This window comes from Leptonotus elevatus, chromosome 22, assembly GCF_054856555.1.
Source record: "Leptonotus elevatus isolate MCC_2025b chromosome 22, RoL_Lele_1.0, whole genome shotgun sequence".
NCBI classification, from domain to species: domain Eukaryota; kingdom Metazoa; phylum Chordata; class Actinopteri; order Syngnathiformes; family Syngnathidae; genus Leptonotus; species Leptonotus elevatus.
Genome location: NC_141260.1, coordinates 7,915,337 through 7,926,052, shown reverse-complemented (window position 1 = coordinate 7,926,052; position 10,716 = coordinate 7,915,337). Strand labels below are relative to the sequence as shown.

The window sequence follows — 10,716 nt, the reverse complement described above, 5'->3', positions numbered from 1 at the left end:
TAGAAGCCATGGCTTATTAGTAACCCGTCCCCATCGATTCTTGCTCTACGCACGAATAAGTGGTTAAGAAAATGAATGGATGATTTTACTACGACATACTATATTTGTGTATTTAAATCAAATAAGTAAATGATGTAGAATAAAGGAAACGGTTGTAAACTAGATTATAGTGAATTGCTGTAAAAGTAAATACAGTAACTAATTTATATACAGTAAATGCTTGTAAAAAAGGCAATAATGTACTGAGATTTTACAAGAATTAGCTGGCAACTTTTTTGCCACTTATTTCTTGTAAATTCTAGAGTCAATTCGTTACAGTGCAGCCAAACTTTTGTTGTAGTTGATTCATAATATCGTTTCAAGAATTTACGGCTAGCTAGCTACATTACAACTATAATTTTAGCATGTATTATTATCAGGGACTTGCGGTCAGAGGCAGGTAGGGGAGGCTCCTTTACCTTACTCCGTCCTCCGTTCTACTTGTTCATCAAAAACAACTAGCATTGCTGTGCCTTCACCAGTAGATGCCAGCAAAGCACAAATGGTTGCTATCACTCATGCGCTGTGAGAAAATGCTGTGAAAACTCACCAACAGACTCAGAAGCGTCTCGATGTTATTCCACTTAATGGTTGTAGTAGTCTAGATATCACTTTAATTGGGCTGATGACATAATATTGCCACTCAAAGAGAAAAACAGCAGTTTTCCATCGACATTATGCATAATTTTGTTGTGGACTAAAGCAAGTCACGTTCAACTAAAGAGTAAAGAAATAAGTAATTTAGTTGTTGTGTTTCTTCGTATTGCCCAACAGTGTACGGGCATATAAAAGCTCAGGTTATCCATGCCCTGGGAGTTAACGTGACAGAGATCATCCAACAAGTAAGTGCATGCAATACATGACGCGCCCAGCAAAGAAGTACACATTCTTGCTCTTATTATGAATGTTTGTTCTCTCACAGTTCCTCATTGATTTAACCAGTGGAATATGCCCGGAATGCGAAATTGAGATCAATACAACGGTAACCCAACAGCAGATCCTGGCCTTAGCCTGATGGAGTTCTAACTTCTCCATGTGCAACAGAGGAGATGCCAAGTGTTCCAGTTTATCAAGAGTGGCGTATGCTTGCCATGCACATAGGGAGGACTTAAAGGCATGCTCAACTAAATCTGACAATAAAAGAGTATACCGGCATATTGCTATGAGAAAAACTTCTTCTTTTTTTCAGATCTGGAATGACATGCAGGACAAACATAGTACCAGAATATTATTCATATTTTGAGTGAGTTGATTTTTCTGGACAAATAAGTTTTTGCACTTAATTTTGGTTTGCTGTGAATCCAATTTGTGCCATCCTTGAGCTTGAACTGTCTTTTTTATGTACGAGGGTATGAGGTTATTCTTTGATTATTTAAACCCTTTATGTTGAAGGCTATTTTTTTTTTTAATACATGGGCCATTGAGAGATGCATTTGTCAGACGAGGCCCATTGAATTATCATGTGGTGCAACCAAAAAGAAATAGCCAATGTGGGACTTTTATTTTGAAATACATTTAAAGACAGGAGTTTGTATCATCCACAAGACAACCAAGAACCCATGGAAGCATCTATCAGGTTTGTCTCACAACTATGTAAAATAAATAAATAAATAACTTTTTAGCAACATGTATGTATTTGGACATCATGTGGTATTACCTGAAAAAAATGTTTATATATATTTTTCCCCAACAAATTTATATTTTTATTATAATTTTACTTGATGTTTTGTTTAGTTTCGATGGTGAATGTAGCCACAACATGGCTAAAGGAGCTTGGCGGGGTTATTGGCCCAAAGTGCCCCTTTATCTATTTATTTATAGTTAAAAAAATATATATATATATATATATATTATGATTTGCTTTTCCTTTGTTTGTGAAAGTAATTTTGTTGCCTTGCAAGACTAAAATTCAGCAACATAATTTGCATAAAACAAATGATTATGATCTTGGATGACGCGCTCTCATTCGAAGCCAGGTCGCTCACCGCTCCACCTTCTGTCAGGAAGTTGTTCGCCATAAAGTTGGCTCTGAGGGTACGAGGAACATGTATCCCACACTTTCATAAAGACCACGATCCTTCCCATCCACTTTCGCCACTGCAAAAATCTCCGGTGACCGGTGTACTGCTTCTGCTACAACTACTGATGCGTGTAAGGTACACAGAATATGTCGGAATTTGTATCTAGCTCAGAATTTTACTAAACCCCCCTTCCTGAAGACTCCAACTCAGCAAGGCAGACATTGTATTGATGCTATCCGCTAATCATGTAAACAATGAAGTCACACGTTTTGTTATACTTTAACAAGGGCTGGCAAGCGCTAGGGGCACGTAGGTCTGGGTTGCGAGCAGCACGGGTCTAACCGCGCTGTAAATAAATAAATAATGAAGCTTCTGCTCAATGCGAAAAATAAAACAACTCTCAGTAGATGTTTGTAACTTTTTTTCTGTTAAGCTATATAAGTCTTGTAGTATGTATGTACTCAATTATAGCTGAATTGAAATGTACTTTAAAGGGATAGTTCGGGGGTTTGGACACGAATCTGTATGGCAGCCGCCATCCTCACCTAAAGTGGTGTGGATCAGCACTGACAGTGTCCTGTGACTCGAGACATGGTTTGGTGTCGGTACCGGATGTGATCGGTCTGCTAGATTGTATCGGGGTCGCCTACAGATGATGTCACGCTACAGGATTGGCTGGAAATTGTCCATTGACATTTGTTCAATAAAGTTATATGATAAAAAATTTTGACGGTAAAACATTGGAAAGAAATGATTAAATATGTTATTGAAATATACAAATGAATGGACGGAAATTGTAAAAACGTGAATAAACCTAAGAATATAAAAGCAAGATACTTGAAGATTAAAGAAATAATAAAATTGATAGAAGCGCCTTCGCGCTTGCCGGTGACGTCACTAATGCAGCGCTAGCTAAATGCGCGATTTACTTCGGTTTGGTTTCTTTTTTACTATCTTGGCCAATTGATTAGGTACACCCAGGATTCTGGTCAATTCATTAGGTACACCCTGGATTCTTGCCACTCCGCCCACCCAGGGCGGCGGCCATCTTGGCCAATTAATTAGGTACACCTTGGATTCTCGCCACTCCGCCCACCCAGGGCGGCGGCCATCTTGGCCAAATAATTAGGTACACTAAGGATTCTCTCCCCTCCGCCCACCCGGGGCAGCGGCCATCTTGGCCAATTGATTAGGTACAGCCAGGACTTTTCAGTCACAATTTTTTTTTATTTGATTCTTTTCCAAATTTGTAGCGTGTGACTATTACTGTGTTTTTTTTGCTGATTATGGTTTATTATTAAATACTATAACTTGTCCATTTCCTTTGCTAAAGTAAATGTTTTCTTTTATAATATTGATGAGTTCTTCAAGATGCGCAAACAGTGACTGTGCGCATGTTGTCTCCACAGTTTCCTCAGGGCACACATACACATATAAAAGTAATTTGTAAGATGTTAATTTTAAACCCTAGTTTTAAACCCTAACCCTAATAAAAAAGCCTAGTTTGAAACCCTAACACTTATATAAAACCCTAGTTTGAAACCCTAACCCTAATGTAAAACCCTAGTTTGAAACCCTAACCCTAGTTTAAAATCCTATTTTGTAACCCTAACCCTAGTTTAAAACCCTACTTTGAAACCCTAACCCTAGTTTCAAACCCTACTTTGAAACCCTAACCCTAGTTTAAACCCCTACTTTGAAACCCTAACCCTAGTTTTAAACCCTACTTTGAAACCCTAACCCTAGTTTAAAACCCTACTTTGAAACCCTAACCCTAGTTTAAAACCCTACTTTGAAAACTTAACCCCTAGTTTTAAACCCTACTTTGTAACCCTAACCCTAGTTTAAAACCCTACTTTGTAACCCTACCCCAAGTTTAAAACCCTTCTTGAAACCCTAACCCTAATCCAAACCCCTACTTTGAAACCCTAACCCTAGTTTAAAACCCTAACCTTACTTTGTAACCCTAACCCTAGTTAAAAACCCCTACTTTGAAACCCATACCCTAGTTTAAAACCCTACTTTGAAACCCTAACCCTAAAATAAAACCCTTGTTTGAAACCCTAACCCTAATATAAAACCCTAGTTTGAAACCCTAACCCTAGTTTAAAACCCTACATTAAAACCCTAACCCTAGTTTAAAACCCTATTTTGAAACCCTAACCATAGTTTTAAACCCTACTTTGAAACCCTAACCCTAGTTCAAACCCCTACTTTGAAACCCTAACCCTAGTTTAAAACCCTACTTTGTAACCCTAACCCTTGTTTAAAACCCTACTTTGTAACCCTAACCCTAGTTTAAAACCCTACTTTGTAACCCTAACCCTAGTTTAAAACCCTAATTTGAAACCCTAACCCTAGTTTTAAATCCTACTTTGAAACCCTCACTCTAGTTTAAAACCCTATTTTGAAACCCTAACCCTAGTTTAAAACCCTACTCTGAAACCTTAAACCTAGTTTAAAACCCTACTTTGAAACCCTAACCCTAGTTTTAAACCCTACTTTAAAACCATAACCCTAGTTTAAAACCCTACTCTGAAACCTTAACCCTAGTTTAAAACCCTAACTTGAAACCCTAACCCTAGTTTAAAACCCTACTTTGAAACTCTAACCCTAATTTAAAAACCCTAGTTTTAAACCCTAACCCTAATGTTAAACCCTATCTTAAAACCCTAACCCTAATATAAAACCCTAGTTTGAAACCCTTACACTAATATAAAACCCTACTTTGAAACCCTAACCCTAGTTCAAACCCCTACTTTGAAAACCTAACCCTAGTTTAAAACCCTACTTTGTAACCCTAACCCTAGTTTAAAACCCTACTTTGAAACCCTAACCCTTGTTTAAAACCCTACTTTGAAACCCTAACCCTAGTTTAAAACCCTACTTTGAAACCCTAACCCTAGTTTAAAACCCTACTTTGAAACCCTAACCCTAGTTAAAAACCCTACTTTGAAACCCTAACCCTAGTTTTAAACCCTACTTTGAAACCCTCACCCTAGTTTAAAACCATACTTTGTAACCCTAACCCTAGTTTAAAACCCTTCTTTGAAACCCTAACCCTAGTTTAAAACCCTACTTTGAAACCCTATCCCTAGTATAAAACCCTACTTTGAAACCCTTACCCTAGTTCAAACCCCTACTTTAAAACCCTAAACCTAGTTTTAAACCCTACTTTGAAACACTAACCCTAGTTTTAAACCCTACTTTGAAACCCTAACCCTCGTTTTAAACCCTACTTTGTAACCCTAACCCTAGTTTAAAACCCTAACCCTAGTTTTAAACCCTACTTTAAAACCATAACCCTAGTTTAAAACCCTACTTTGAAACCCTAACACTAGTTTAAACCCCTACTTTGAAACCCTAACCCTAGTTTTAAAGCCTACTTTGTAACCCTAACCTTAGTTTAAGACCCTACTTTGAAACCCTAACCCTAGTTCAAACCCCTACTTTGAAACCCTAACCCTAGTTTAAAACCCTACTTTGAAACCCTAACCCTAGTTTGAAACCCAACTTTGAAACCCTAACCCTAGTTTAAAACCCTACTTTGAAACTCAAACCCTAGTTTAAAACCCTACTTTGAAACTCTGACCCTAATTTAAAAACCCTAGTTTTAAACCCTAACCCTAATGTAAAACCCTAGTTTTAAACCCTAACCCTAATGTAAAACCCTACTTTGAAACCCTAACCCTAATGTAAAAGCCTAGTTTGAAACCCTAATACTAATATAAAACCCTAGTTTGAAACCCTAACCCTAATGTAAATCCCTAGTTTTAAACCCTAACCCTAGTTTAAAACCCTATTTTGTAACCCTAACTCTAGTTTAAAACCCTACTTTGAAACCCTAACCCTACTTTCAAACCCTACTTTGAAACCCTAACCCTAGTTTAAAACTCTACTTTGAAACCCTAACCCTAATTTATAAACCCTAGTTTTAAACCCTGACCCTAATGTAAAAACCCTAGTTTTAAACCCTAACCCTAATGTTAAACCCTACTTTGAAACCCTAACCCTAAGTTAAAACCCTACTTTGAAACACAAACCATAGTTTTAAACCCTACTTTGAAACCCTAACCCTAGTTTTAAACCCTACTTTGTAACCCTAAACCTAGTTTAAAACCTTAACTCTAGTTTAAAACCCTAGTTTGTAACCCTAACCCAAGTTTAAAACCCTAACCCTAGTTTTAAACCCTACTTTAAAACCATAACCCTAGTTTAAAACCCTACTTTGAAACCCTAACCCCTAGTTTTAAACCCTACTTTGTAACCCTAACCCTAAATTTAAAGCCTACCTTGAAACCCTAACCCTAGTTTAAAACCCTACTTTGAAACCCTAACCCTAGTTTAAAACCCTACTTCGTAACCCTACCCCAAGTTTAAAACCCTTCTTTGAAACCCTAACCCTAGTTTGAAACCCTACTTTGTAACCGTAACCCTAGTTTAAAACCCTACTTTGAAACCCTAACCCTAGTTTAAAACCCTACTTTGAAACCCTAACCCTAGTTTTAAACCTTACTTTGAAACCCTCGTCCTAGTTTGAAACCCTACTTTGAAACCCTAACCTTAGTTTAAAACCCTACTTTGAAACACTTACCCTAGTTTTAAACCCTACTTTGAAACCCTAACCCTCGTTTTAAACCCTACTTTGTAACCCTAACCCTAGTTTAAAACCCTAACCCTAGTTTTAAACCCTACTTTAAAACCATAACCCAAGTTTAAAAGCCTACTTTGAAACCCTAACCCTAGTTTAAAACCCTTCTTTGAAACCCTAACCCTAGTTTAAAACCCTACTTTGAAACCCTAACCCTAGTTTTAAAGCCTACTTTGTAACCCTAACCTTAGTTTAAGACCCTACTTTGAAACCCTAACCCTAGTTCAAACCCCTATTTTGAAACCCTAACCCTAGTTTAAAACCTTACTTTGAAACCCTAACCCTAGTTTAAAACCCTACTAAGTAACTCTAACCCTAGTTTAAAACCCTAGTTTAAAACCCTAACCCTAGTTTTAAACCCTACTTTAAAACCCTAACCCTAGTTTAAAACCCTACTAAGTAACCCTAACCCTAGTTTAAAACCCTAGCTTAAAACCCTAACCCTAGTTTTAAACCCTACTTTGAAACCGTAACCCTAGTTTAAAAACATACTTTGTAACCCTAACCCTAGTTTAAAACACTTCTTTGAAAACTTAACCCTAGTTTAAAACCCCTACTTTGAAACCCTAACCCTAGTTTAAAACCCTACTTTGAAACCCTAACCCTAATGTAAAAGCCTAGTTTGAAACCCTAACACTAATATAAAAACCTAGTTTGAAACCCTAACCCTAATGTAAAACCCTAGTTTGAAACCCTAACCCTCGTTTAAAACCCTATTTTGTACCCCTTACCCTAATTTTAAACCCAAGCTTGAAACCCTAACCCTAGTTTAAAACCCTTCTTTGAAACCCTAACCCTAGTTTTAAACCCTACTTTGAAACCCTAACCCTCGTTTTTAACCCTACTTTGTAACCCTAACCCTAGTTTAAAACCCTATTCCTAGTTTTAAACCCTACTTTAAAACCATAACCCTAGTTTAAAACCCTATTTTGATACCCTAACCCTAGTTTAAAACCCTAACACTAGTTTAAAACCCTACTTTGAAACCCTAACCCTAGTTTAAAACCCTACTTTGTAACCCTAACCCTTGTTTAAAACCCTACTTTGTAACCCTAACCCTAGTTTAAAACCCTACTTTTTAACCCTAACCCTAGTTTAAACCCCTACTTAGAAACCATGACCCTAGTTTAAAACCTTTCTTTGAAACCCTAACCCTAGTTTTAAACCCTACTTTGAAACCCTTACCCTAGTTTAAATCCCTACTTTGTAACACTTACCCTAGTTTAAAACCCTACTTTGAATTCCTAACCCTAGTTTAAAACCCTATGTTAAAACCCTAACCCTAGTTTAAAACCCTACTTTGAAACCCTAACCCTAGTTTAAAACCCTACTTTGAAACCCTAACCCTAGTTTAAAACCCTACTTTGTAACCCTACCCCAAGTTTAAAACCCTTCTTTGAAACCCTTACCCTAGTTTAAAACCCTACTTTGAAACCCTAACCCTAGTTTAAAACCCTACTTTGAAACCCTAACCCCTAGTTTTAAACCCTACTTTGTAACCCTAACCCTAGTCGTAACCCCTACTTTGAAACCATAACCCTACTTTAAAACCCTACTTTGAAACCCTAACCCTAGTTTAAAACCCTACTTTGAAACCCTAACCCTAGTTTGAAACCCTACTTTGAAACCGTAACCCTTATTTAAAACTCTACTTTGAAACCCTAACCCTAGTTTAAAACCCTACTTTGAAACCCTAACCCTAGTTTTAAACCCTACTTTAAAACCCTAACCCTAGTTTTAAACCCTACTTTGTAACCCTAACCCTAGTTTAAAACCCTACTTTGAAACCCTAACCCTAGATTTAAATCCTACTTTGAAACCCTCACCCTAGTTTAAAACCCTATTTTGAAACCCTAACCCTAGTTTAAAACCCTACTTTAAAACCATAACCCTAGTTTAAAACCCTACTTTGAAACCCCAACCCTTGTTTAAAACCCTACTTTGAAACCCTAACCCTAGTTTAAAACCCTACTTTGAAACTCTAACCCTAATTTAAAAACCCTAGTTTTAACCCTAACCTTAATGTAAAACCCTAGTTTGAAACCCTAACCCTCATGTAAAACCCTAGTTTGAAACCCTAACCCTAATGTAAAACCCTAGTTTGAAACCCTAACCCTAATGTAAAACCCTAGTTTGAAACCCTAACCCTAAATTGAAACCCTAGTTTTAAACCCTAACCCTAATGTAAAACCCTAGTTTGAAACCCTAACAATAATATAAAACCCTAGTTTGAAACCCTAACCCTAATGTAAAACCCTAGTTTGAAACCCTAACCCTAGTTTAAAACCCTATTTTTAAACTGTTCAGCTCATTGAAATGTTAGTTAAAATCAAATGTGTGTGCGTGAATGTGCATGTTTCTTTAAGGGACAGTAAGATACTTTTAGTTGATTATGGTTAACTTCCACATTTATTGACCGATTGATGTTCAGCTCATTTACATTTAAAAAAAATAATAAGTTTAAAAAAACACACACAATACACACACATTATTATTATTTTTAAATGAAATGGAATGCACTGCTATTTAAATAGTGCTTTTTTAGCTATACTGCCTGGTCTGTCACTTTTGCATAGCAACTGCCTCAGCCAATCATCTCTCACTGTTGAGCTCAACTCAGCCCCTTTTTTTCTTGGTGTACTCAAGGCTTGGCCTATCTACGACTACTACTATTGCAAATACTATTACTACAACTACTATCTTGGCCAATTGATTAGGTACACCCAGGATTCTGGTCAATTCATTAGGTACACCCTGGATTCTTGCCTCTCCGCCCACCCAGGGCGGCGGCCATCTTGGCCAAGTAATTAGGTACACCCTGGATTCTCGCCACTCCGCCCACCCAGGGCGGTGGCCATCTTGGCCAATTAATTAGGTACACTAAGGATTCTCTCCCCTCTGCCCACCCGGGGCGGCGGCCATCTTGGCCAATTGATTAGGTACAGCCAGGACTTTTCAGTCACAAAATGTTTTTATTTGATTATTTTCCAAATTTGTAGCATGTGACTATTACTGTGTTTTTTTGATGATTATGGTTTATTATTAAATACTATAAATTGTCCATTTCCTTTGCTAAAGTAAATGTTTTCTTTTGTGATATTGATGAGTTCTTAAAGATGCACAAACAGTGACTGTGCGCATGTTGTCTCCACAGTTTCCTCAGGGCACACATAGACATATAAAAGGAATTTGTAAGATGTTAATAAAATTTGGTTAATGGTGTAAATCAACAAATTCAAATTGGAAGGTTCATTTAACTAGATTGTTTTATGTTCAATATACTTTTAAAAAAAAATCAGTGACATGTACAATGTAGCCAATAAAAAAATATATAATACTGGATATTTTGTAGAAACATTTCATCATTTGTAAAGATTTGTCTGTGTTGAATAATTTAGACAGGTGATAATTGCTGAAATTAAAATAACAGATTCATCAGATTTTTTTAAATGCATAGTAATTAAAATATGTGTCACTCCCTTAACACTGAAAACAAAGATATGAATTAGACAATGGTTGGTTCTTTTTAGTGGTTAAAAAAGTGGATGTTTGAATTACAATTTGTATCTTTTTTTTTTTTTTATGTGCAAAAAACACATACAATTGGTCAAGCAGCGCATCCACCACCAGACAGCCTGTCCTGTATGTAGCAGTATGTCCTACTCGCAACCCGCGAGTGTTGTATGACACAATCCGCATTATTGAACCTTGCACGCAGCGCAGTTGCCCCCTTAAACTGGTCTCCTCGGATGCAGCGCGCTCCAACCTCACCATCCGGCTGCAACCCATCTTGTGATAGTTGGGACTTCGCGTTGTCTTCTCTCGCACGTTTTTTTCTAATCCTAACCCTGATTGGTCCGCTTTTTTCCCTGTCTGTGCTGTGGCCAATGACATTCGCTTGATTTTGGAAGGTTCTAGACGACGGACCCCTCTTGCTGATAGTTGGAGTTCGTGTTGTCCTATCTCTTTTCCCTGATTGGTCGTTTTCTGCTTGTCTGTGCTGTG

The 10,716-nt window shown here is 37.3% G+C and overlaps 1 long non-coding RNA gene across 1 annotated transcript; it reads left to right on the top strand.

Annotated features, from left to right (window-relative positions):
- The first annotated feature begins 656 nt into the window (after positions 1-656).
- On the top strand, positions 657-1,666 carry LOC147155470 (uncharacterized). Its single transcript, XR_015092340.1, has 2 exons — positions 657-881; positions 962-1,666. It is a non-coding gene; the product is annotated as an uncharacterized LOC147155470 (long non-coding RNA).
- The last annotated feature ends 9,050 nt before the right edge of the window (positions 1,667-10,716 follow it).